Below are 10,933 nucleotides of genomic sequence, written 5' to 3'. Positions count from 1 at the left end.
AATTCTAATTTAAAAACCAAGTAAATACATGGAGAGTATTCTGGTGCTTGATTTTTTTTATTAAAAATATGATCAAAGCAATAAAATCATGGTATCTGTATATTTTCAAGGTCAAGATGAAGTGTATAGACAACAAAATAACTGCAGTCACTGAAAGAGATCATTATCATTAAAATATCAATATCATTTTTAATCATATGAATTATATACAAAGGTTACAACAATGTTTACTTTCATCATAAAAATAATTCATTAACAAAAAACAAAAAAGATAAGTAATTATTACAGCTCAACTTGATATTCAGTTGCAAAAGATTGTGGACTATATTTTTGTATTTGACTCCATTTTTTTTCCATAATGGGTTTACTTGTCTAGTCCTACACAAATGAATTACATAAAAATGAACACTATTGTATTGTACGCTTCACAGTCAAGATGATTGTGCATTAGCTGATTAAAGGGTGAAGCTCAGTATAAATGCAGTAGGTATAGGTAATAGCACCTTCATTCCAACACCAACACAGAGTAAACCAATTAACTTGTAAGCCTTCATGTCTGGCACACTAAGCCTCACTGTTATCAGGTGCCACGCCCATTCTAAACAGGGGATTTCCCTGTGAGGTAATGTACACAGGTCACCTCAGGTCATCAACAATGGCTCAAATGATTTCAAAGAGTGGCTTTGTGTTCAAGAGGAATACTGGTCCAGGCTGTACATTTCTATGATACAACTAGTACACCAACAAAGATGCAAGTGTGAATTGATTATTTACTAGCGCTGGTGGACATTTGATTTTAATTTCAGCTGATTATCACCAGTCAAATGTCACTATAAAGAATTATGCTAGGCCATTGCGGGATTCAAATACACAACCCTCCGATTACAAGGCAAGGGTCAATAGACCAGTTCGTAGTTACATCAGGGACAATTTTGGTCAAATGACCTTTCATCTAATTCATTATGATAGGCATATTTCAAAGCAGGATATAACATATGTATGCCTTACATAGCAGGATGAAGAAATTGAATTATACCAGGTGACTAGAATAGCACACCATTGAAGACTCCATGAAGGTACATGTATTTGTTGCATTTCTACTTTGAATGCATATTATAGCATGTTGTACAATGTACTTGGCAAACTGCAGTGAAATACCAGTCGTGGACGCATTTTTGTTCTTTGTGGATGCAAATGAAAAACACAATTGAAAAGAATATATGAATAATATAACCAAAGTTGGTGCTTATCTCATTAAATTTTAAATCACCATGCCACTTTAGTACAAATGACCTTTCTCTGATCATGCGCAGAATCTTCTGGAACTACGAACTGGCTTATAGAGTTATAGTTTATACCCCTATACATATACCACTGCTCTTCAACCAATTAATTGTTTCAACTAATGTTATGAACATCAGGGGGGATTTCATTACCATGTTCTTTTTTCCCTACTGCTCAATTAAATTTTCCTTATGTATAGAACCCAAGGGTACTGGCAATTTGATATACAGGGTTACAGGTCTATTTGATACCTTCTGTCTTTCTAGGTGGTTTCAAACCGCCTCGATCACAAGAATCCCCGTTAAATTACGAGAACATTTTTAGGCTAAAAAATACCCATTAATTATTCCTGCATTCAGACCGCCCCGAAACATACACTTCGGGATAAATTCCTGAAGTTAGGAGCATGCGCAGTATGGTCTAATAAGCAGGCAAGGCGCGAGATTCAAAACTACTAGCCCAGCAGCCACCCACGGCGCCGCACCCAACGACACGCTGGGCTAAAAGTTCCCGTAATTTGCTTTCACATCGCCAAAATACCTGCGACCTTGGAAAAATCCCCGCGAAAGTTCTCGTAATTTCGCCAAGTACCTACTATTTAGCGGGTATTTTCTTTCGGGGAAATTATGCGTAGTTTGCTTTCACATTACCAAAATACCTGGCATTTTCTGATCGGGGTAAATTTCCCGATCAGAGAATACCTGGAACTGACGAACTTTGAGGCGGTCTGAAACCACCTTTTTTCTGTGTATTTTTCACTGCTTTATATGGATATCAGAAAGCGATTTGTAAATTGCATGTGAAAATAATATTCTAAATCTTTATCATCTTAAATGTCAATAAAGAGGAACATCATACAAGCAACTTAAATTCCCACCATTAACACCCGCAAAGTTATACTCAATGCATTCATTCTTTTTTATGAAATATTAAGAATATATCATTTTCTTGGAAGAGATTTTTCTCTCAACTCTGATCTTCACTATGGTTTAATCTATTTACATAATGAGGTGTTAATGTGAATGAAGATTATTCTAATGAAAAGGGACTGTTCAACTGAATGACTTTGTTATCGCTGAATTTGCATCATCAGAAACCACAGCAAATTTAATGGTGGTTGAACAATGCAAAAGAGCAAGGAAATATGCGTCTTGATGCAAGAAAATACAATAAAATCACACTGTTCCAACTACTTTTCTTGTTTTATACAACAATGTAATCATGGATAAACAAGAATAAAAACACTGAAATGTCAAACAGATTTTATAAAAGAGGACTTCCACATGGATCATTTTCACAATGGATTTAGGTATTACTAAGAAATTTGTGGTGGGAGAGTCTTATTTTTTGTGGGTTTTGATTTTTAGCTTCTAAGGTTTCATAAAACTTCTTTATGCATCAGTTTGTGAATTTCATGAACTAGAAATGAATCTATATAAATTCAAGAGGTTTCTAAAAACATTTCTGTTTTAGGCATCTGCCTTCATTTAAATACAATGTACAATTATGTTTGTCACGGTGTACATGTACATGTAACATGTATGTAACAGGTAAATTGAAATTGTGAGCGCTTTGAGCCATTTGGGAAAAGCGTGTTATAAATATTGGGTATTTTGCTATTATTATTATTATAATTATTATTAAATTGTACATGGACTAAGTTCTAGCACACCTGCTGTCTTAAGCATTATCATATTTATGGTGGCATGTATACTTCATTATGTATTATGTATCATGTCAATTAGTGCCATCCACACAAGCCTGATGAGTTTTTCAATTAGTCCACCACTAAGTTTAATCTGTATTATTGATCTGTGTATATTTTAATTTCATGGAAAAAACTGAAATGTGGATTAACAATAATCACATTATTTCACTGTAAATTTTCGTCCTTTAACTTTCTCTCGTTTTATACTACATGTAGATACCATTTAATGATGCATTGACGAGAGTGAATCTATGCAAAAACCAAGACCCTCAAACCAATCTCTCTTCTACACCCCCCCCCCCCCACCTCCTTCCCCCTCTGTTTTCCTCATCTTGTGTTACCTTATTACATATTTCCTTTTCATTACAGATAATTACACTTCATGTGTGAAGTGAGATGGTCATATGGTAACCCATCTATGTAATGAGTTTCCTATGGGACAAAGTCACAGACACTGGGCCAACTCAACTCTCTTTCTTACTCTAAAATAGCTAGAATAGATAATTTAAAAAAAAAAAGAATCTTGAAACATTGTCACTATCTTCTTCATGAGAAACTTTTCTTTAAAAAACTATAATGAAGTGCCCCTTTCATATTAAAGGTATCCAATCATTTCTTGTTGTCCCAGTTTTTTTTTTAATTATAACTTTGGTTTGGTTAACACATGATGTACTCACATACACACTCTGCAATCTTCCATACACATAGTAGATAATTGTGTGGAACTTTAATAAAAGGAAACATATATTCAGGGTTTCAGGTATGGCAAAATATCAGGGGTCCTCATACAGAGATGAAACAAATTCAAATCAAACTTAAACGGAATTAGTCTCAAATTGCTTAATAGCTATTTATATATATTAGACTAGAGATGGAAAAGGAATCAATTTCACCTCATTGTCACTCAAGGCCATGATCATACACCAAGAAAGACCTGCCAACCAGTACGTTTTAGCCGTATTTAGTACGTTTTTGCAACCAAAATACGGCAGTACGTTTTTTCTTTAAAAAATATGTTTTTTGTAAAAAAATAAATAAAAATTAAAAAAATATATATATATATTTTTTTTTTAATAACTAAATCGTAATTTATTGAGAAAAATAATCTCTATATGTCTCTATTTCATAAAACGTGCACAAATATGGTTATTAGATCAATGTAATTTCAGGTAACTTTTTTTTTTTTTCAATCATTTTGTTCAAACCAGGGTGAAGATATACACATGTTTTAATGTTTTTTTTTCATCTGCAAGTGCAGTGCGCATTTTAGCTTGCATGCAGCTTGAGCGCCGCGATGAGCGAGTGCGCCAAGCATTTTATTATGAAATACACTTTTTTGGGGAAAAATACAGGTTTTTTTTTCACAGAATACAGTTTTTCATTCCCAGAGGTTGGCAGGTCTGCCAAGAGCAAATATTGTGAAATACCTTGAGATGTTATTCAGAGTATTATGAACAATACCTGTGTTCTACTTTGCAAAGTCATTGTGATGTCATGATATGTAGGTGATGGGTGAATTCAATAGAACACTGCATGTCTGCATAGATCCATGTGTTTTTTGCAAACAATTTTCATGAAATCTGACGTCTGAGTAAACCAGCACAAACAAAGTATTAGAAACCAACATCCGCACACGCGCATGTCACCTACAGGTCATTTGAACTACAGTTGTACAAATTGAGGTAGGTAACCTCACCAGCTAATGACATTCGTGACATATGCAGTAATGGATGTATTGTACGAGTAGGCCCTACATGTTCAACCAGAGTAAACTGGTTCATAAATTCATAGTCATATCAGTTCATTAAGCAGCCATATAAGAAAACCACATGAAGTTTGACCTTCCTAACCAAGTTCAGAGCAATACGGATATTTTACCACAAAAAAATAAGACACCTAGATATTGAATCATAGCGCAATGTAGGCACGCTATTAAAAGTACATGCACCCAGATTTGTTCTTGTGAAATACATGTATCCATATTATTAGACCTAAATCAGACTAGTTGAATCATTTTATTCACTGCTTAATCATTTTGGTATATTCCTTCATTTATGTTTTCAGTATGATTTAATGAAAAGAGAGCATTCTACTTTATTGAAATACACACAAAACTTTAATCTGAACTAAAAATCACTGTATTCAAGTTTACATTGGACCCTATGGGAATTTTCATGGGTTCTTTGTTAATTTTCGAGGGGTCTTTAGGGTACATTATTTTGGGGTGTAAAGTGCCCCGAACCCCAGTGCAATTTTTCCCCCTGATGGGGTATGTACTCTGTGAAGGACTGAGAAGCTTTTGAAACAGACATAATTGCAAAGATAAAATCTTCTTGTCCCTTGCCATTTTTTTTTTGAGGGGGTATAGAGTTTTTCACATTATCATAGTCATATGCTTGTAATATCTGAGATGAATGGGTACCAGAGCGAGTGTTGCTAATGAAGCTGCAGTGTGAGTTATAAAAGCAGGCCTGGGTAATAATAGATGTGCTTTGCATCCTGTGGAAACAGCGCTATAATTCTAGCCATTTATCAGTGTTGTCTTCTTTATGGCTAATGAAAGTATTAACACCCTCCCCCCCCCCTCTCTTATCTCTTTTTAAAATTAAATTATCAGTGGGGGAGGGGCTCGGGCTCTGTGAAGCATTCGAAACAACATGCATTGTTGTATTCATGATCAAAATCAGTATTGTGCTGTATACATAGCATGGGGTACACAGGAGTGGATCAAAGAAGAGAAAGTTATAATTTAAAATAGAAAATTCAAGTGCATGAGTTCACACTGTCTGCATGAGATATCATGGGCACACAAACGGATTGATGGATTCTTCCTACAAGCATTTCATGTTTCCTTTTTATTCATGTATCTCTTTCTCAGCAAATGTCATTAGTGTTTTCACATCTGCCCAGTCAGAAAGTCCCTTTGCTAGAAATTGTTCAGTTAACCCAACTATTAATACGGTACATTCGCACCCGTCTGAACCTGACCTGTACATTTTAATATTCAGAGCCTACAACAAGAACCTTACATATAGGCTATTCAGTCTAGCAAAGGATGTGCATTTCATCATGCCTCATATAGTTCTAGATTATCACATTGGAAACATTCTAAAACCTTCCCCTTACCATAGTAAGTAGAATCAACGCAAATGATTTCTGTTATTCTGCAACAAACTTGAGGGCATTTCTTTCAGAGCAGATAGACTGTTTATCACTACTTTACTTTTCACTGACATAATACTTGGTATTTCTGATCTAGGTAGGATTCTAGCCATGTGTTTCACAAAGAATTAAGTATTTAAGAGTCATGCTTAAATTCTGACGCACACATGATATGTAACGCGCAATCTTATTGATTAATAAGCAGTAGCGCAAGTCATCTTCGCATGATTTGACCAATGCGGGGATGCCTTTTATATCGCGCGCAACTGGGACATTATGTGTGACTCTAAGTCACAAACTCTTTGTGAAACAGCCCCCTGATCTGAACGATGTATTCAGGCCTCGGGACAATACACAACAATTTATCTTGTGCATTACATTCACACCCAACCTCACCAGAAAAAGTTCCCAAGATGCTTGCATTAAATATACTGAAGCAAATGATGCACGTATCCATGATCCTTACAAAGTGTTTTCTATGATCTGATGGGTCTGAGAGCATCCATTAATATTCTCTCCTCCAGTCCCCCTACCCTATGGGTGAGCTGGAGACACTAATACGGCAAGGATTTTGGATAATGCATTCATTTTGGTAATGATGTTCATCTATATCCCTGGTGCCGCAATTCATTGCAAGAACTGTACCGCCCAGATACAAACTGGTAGTCTTCAAAATCATACTACTGTTTATAATTTTTTTGGGGGGACGGGGGTAACTTTCACAATCTCTCCAGAAATCTAAAGCATTGGATCATAAACTTTACAATCTTGATGAATGAGTATTTCCCCGGGGGCTCCTTTTTTTTCATTTTCCAGGGCTATTTTCATAATTTGATCATAAATTGTGTGATTGGTCAAACTATGCATGCCACATAATAAAAACATTCATCTGACCAACATGATGACATGAGAGGGCATTAAATGTTATTAAAAATCAAAGAAAATATAGGCCTACACATACTGTAGACATTATTGTAATTTTTTTCTCTCTCTAAAGCCAATCTTAATGTCAGACTTATTTGCAGCTAGACATGTCCAGCTTTATCAGGATGGAATCAAATGGTTCATTACAGTGCAATTAATTTTCAGAGATACATGTAGTACTAAAGATTATCATGAATCTATCAAATGGGGAGGATTCCTGCATCGCTGTACCGCATCATTCCATTCCTGAGAGTAGGCCTTTATTATCATCATGATTTTTTTTTATCATTTATTTCATCTTCAATAATTTCAAGGTATAATTAAGACGTCAATTCGCCGCCCCCGCTCGGATAACGCAACGCAATTTGCGTATTAAGACAAAATGGCTATTGGACCAATTGGACCCTTGTTTAAAGTAGTGGTTTGACTATGGAGAGCCAATTGGGGCACAAATCCCTAACACTAAACAAAACATATTCAATTTATTAACTCATATGACACCCAAATTGTTCGTAATTGTCGGGAATGATAACTGAAGTATTTTTCTTCATTATGAAAGCAAAACTCAACAAAATAGTAAACATAAGAAATAAACAATGCAAACATAATTTTCGAATTTTTGGCTCCCCATAATTTTAGCAGAGTTTAATGGTGTATGTTATTAAACCTGACTGCAGAATACGGCCTATAAAACACGTCTGGTGTCATGAACTGATGAACTGGCCGGAGCCATGGATTCATATTATGACCTGTGTTGGCATACATCATATGGTGCCAGCTTTGTGTGCTAGATTTAATCATCTTATCATGCCTAGTTTCATGGTCCAGACACAAAAGGCCTAAGCCTATGATAACGGGTAATAGAATTGTACATTTTTGTTTTTGTAAACAACTCTCCAAAAAAATATATATATACAAATGAATGAAAAAAATCATTATGAATGAGTATAAAAATAAAGTAGATTCAATCAATGAATAATACATAAAACAATAAATAAATATATTGACAAACTTATATATCAAAATCTAAGACAGAGAGAGAGAAAGAATTGATAAATATTTCATAAATAAATTTCATGATCAGAATAAAGAAAAATTAGTCATCATGTTGTCATACATGACACCATATCAAATAATTTTATTATTAAACTTTGACTACAATGTTTCAATTGAAATAAGAAAATACATGATGTGGAAGAGGTTCATCGTGGTGAAGGATTGAGTAGAAGAAATTAACCAGTTGTCTCACGATGTAGCAAACGTAGTGTGAAAGCGACGTTTCGTCTGCAAGCTGCTAGTCTAGCAGCTTGCAGCTTGCAGCTTGCAGACGAAACGTCGCTTTCACACTACGTTTGCTACATCGTGAGACAACTGGTTAATTTCTTCTACTCAAGAAAATACATGTTTTCTTAATCAATCGCAAATATGTATTTATAAGACTGATTTATCAAAATTTTGCGATCAATTGCAATCGGTGATATTTTCTGCAACACCTGTATGTGTATCACATGATCATGTGTTTCTAACCATGTGCACAACAAAAACTAGAAATTCAATAGCCTGGATATTCGTCCGGAAATGAACCTATACCGCGAGATGACATTATTCCTGAAAGGTTAGACTAGAAATTCTATCTTTGCTGGAGGGGTGAGCAAGTCATCAATCTGGGGACAAGCTTTATGTCTTATTATTACTCCCAATCATATTTCATTTCACAGTGGCACCACTCTCTACAACTATACTTCATTATCATTGACTACAAACAGAGATAACAATATTCTTTTCTAACACCAGGCCCAAAAAAGAGAGAACAAAATTCATACCATTTTAAAGAGTGATTTCAATTGAAATTATTTGTTGTTGATATTCAAGTTCAGGACATTGATAATGTAGCAAATAAACTGAATGGGCTTTCCAAATGTGGTAATAATCATAAAATCTGATAGTTCAAACTATCCAATGAAACATTTTTTTTGCAGATTATAGAATAAAATCAACAATAATTAATCAACCTGCATGTATTGGCTGATCAAAGTAAAATGGAGATCTATACATTTCCTTCTTGTTGAAGCACGGAACATACAGCACACCTTCACAGAAAAAATTGCCAAAATAATATTTTTTTTCTTCAATAGTAGAAGTCAGACAAAGAAATGGCTTTTCTAACGGGAACCATATCTTTTATGGCTTTCAGAGTTTCAGTGTGTGACTTCTGATCGTCTTCATTGTCCTATAAACAGTGTTGCTACATTTTTTACCAAATATGGTCAAAGTTTAATTCCCTAAAAGGTATTCATCTTTTTATGTGAAATGTCAAAAGAATTTTATGATTTGTATTTCAAACACACTTCCTGGTTGTGGTATGTGAAATAATGTTTCGTGAATAGATTCAGGCGATTTTAAGATAAGTTTCAAATTTCATAGATGAATATTATACAGCATAAGAAACACATGAGGGAGACAGGCAGTTACGCCCTTGTCACTACCCAAATCGCCCTAAAATTTCCCAAAAATGTATGCTTTGGGGCGACCGTCATTTCTAGAGTAGCCCCAAAATCTGTCACAAACAAAGATTATTCAGAAAATCAATATTAAGCAGAATAATTACAGCAGAATGATAATACATGTATTTGCTTTTACTGCATAACTGCTTGTTGTCCATAAAGAGTAATCTTACAATGAAAGAAACAGCCCCCAAAATAATGCAATCACCCCAATCTGGAAAAAATAGCCCCTAAAAAACAAAAAAGATTTAACCTCACTTGAGATACTTTTCCTGCCCTAATAGCTCATTTGGTGTAGCTATTCCTCCTCCTTAATACAATTCTGATCTAATAAACTTCCCCTCTATCCTCATCATCTCTGTCAGCACCATAAGATCATCATCATCATCCTCACAATTTATTTCTAATATATTGTTTACCATTATCCTCATTATCACCATCATCACTATCATCATCAGCAGCAGCAGCATGATCAGCAGCAACAACACCATCATCATCATTACCACCATCATCATCTTATCACCATCATCATATCATCATCATTATCATCATAATCATCATCATCATCATCATCTATGTCAGCACACAGCACCATCAGATAATCATCATCATCATCATTATCATCACCATCATCAGCACCATCATCATTATAATCATCATCATCAGCACCATCATAATCATGATCATCATCACCATCATCATCATCACCATCATCACCATCACCACCACCATCATCATCATAACCACCATCATCATCATCATCATCATCATAACCACCATCAGCACCATCATCATCATTATCATTATTATCATTATCAGCAGCAGTAGCAGCAACATTATCATTATCATCATCAAATATCTCATTATTCAATATTCATCATTATCATTAATTCCCATTTTCTGCATTGCTGCACGACAATAATTTCTAGTCTTAAAGTCCAAGAAATATGCCAAAATATCAATTCAAATATATGCCCTGGCCTTAGACAAGCACATCTGCATGTATGTGTCATGTCTTTCTCACTATTTCAATCTCTCAGAACAATCATAATTTGTGGGAAATACTAGATTACACATCCAGATAGGATATCTGGCCAAGAAACGGACAGAGTGTATTGTGAATTCTAACCATAATTCCTTAATGATAAAAGGCCGGAGGAATGGAAAACAGAGTTATCATTTTACCTCCCCGAGGGAGATAGAAGAGATAAGATTTCTGGAGTGTCAATCCTTCACCTATAAAATGAAAGGAGATTCATCACAAGGATGAGTTGCTTTACGAATGTAGGGATCTTAAGCTCTGTCTATATATGTCCAATAATTGGGTATAACCAACAATTTGCCTTGGAGA

The sequence above is a fragment of the Lytechinus pictus genome, chromosome 17, assembly GCF_037042905.1.
Source record: "Lytechinus pictus isolate F3 Inbred chromosome 17, Lp3.0, whole genome shotgun sequence".
Lineage (NCBI taxonomy): Eukaryota > Metazoa > Echinodermata > Echinoidea > Temnopleuroida > Toxopneustidae > Lytechinus > Lytechinus pictus.
The sequence above is the reverse complement of the archived record's forward strand: the minus strand, read 5'-3'. Positions refer to the sequence as shown.